This window comes from Chrysochloris asiatica, unplaced genomic scaffold (assembly GCF_000296735.1).
Source record: "Chrysochloris asiatica unplaced genomic scaffold, ChrAsi1.0 scaffold00313, whole genome shotgun sequence".
In the NCBI taxonomy this organism is placed as follows: Eukaryota; Metazoa; Chordata; class Mammalia; order Afrosoricida; family Chrysochloridae; genus Chrysochloris; species Chrysochloris asiatica.
Window position 1 is genome coordinate 258,088 of NW_006408831.1, and position 1,120 is coordinate 259,207.

The window sequence follows — 1,120 nt, forward strand, 5'->3', positions numbered from 1 at the left end:
AGACCTATTTTGGATTGGTGAATTGCTCTAAATGGTTTTGATATGATCATCCTGGAGTTCATTGGCCATTCCCTGGTTTTGAAAACACAACAGCCTTTTGATGCACATGTATTAATCTCAGTTTGCATCATGTCAACAGCTAGAGCATGTTCTGCAGTAGATGTCATCAACTAGCTATCATGACCTTATTGTCAGAAAGAGAAAAATCGGAGTTTCATGAGATCTTTGTTTTCTGTAATTCACCCTCCATTTCTCAAATTCTCTCCTTGTAGATTTTTTAACTTTGCCTACGCTATATGCCAGTGTTCTAGTCTTTTACCACACTTTTTCAATCTGTATGCTGAGCAAATATGCTAAGAAGCTGGATTATATGAAGAAGAATGTGGTATCAGAATCGGAGGGAGACTAACAACCTGCAATATGCAGAGGATACAACTTTGCTTGCTGGAATTGAAAGAGGACTTAAAATACTTACTGATGAAGATCTAAGACTACAGCCTTCAGTATGGATTGCATTTCAAAGAAAGGAAAACAAAAAGTCTCAACACGGGACCAAGAAATGACATCAATATAAGTGGAATAATGACTAAAGTTTTCAAAGACTTCATTTTGCTCAGATCAACCATTAACACTCATGGAAGCATCAGCCAAGAAATCAAAGAACATATTGCATTAGGTAAATCTGCTGCACAAGACTTCTTTTAAAGTGTTCAAGAGCAAAGATATCAGCTTGAGGACCAAAGTGTGCCTGATCAAAGCCATGGTATTTTCAGTAGCTTCATATGGAAGTTGAAGCTTCATTGAAAGTTGAATAATGAATAAGAATGACTATAAAACAATTGATACATTTGAGTCATTATATTTGAGAAGAATATTGAAAGTACCATGGACTGCCAGAAGAACAAACAAATTTGTCTTGAAGAAGTACAGCCATATAAGTTTTCAAGAGGGAGTTTAGTTTCAGAGTGTGCAGGGGAAGGTAGAGCCCCCACTGAATAGTTTTCATCTTTTCTAGATGGGTCTGGTGAAAAGAAATGGGGATAAGATTCTTATGATTCAATAGTGAATAATTTTTATCATAACTAATTGTGACTGTCACAACTATAAAGGTAGAAGTTTT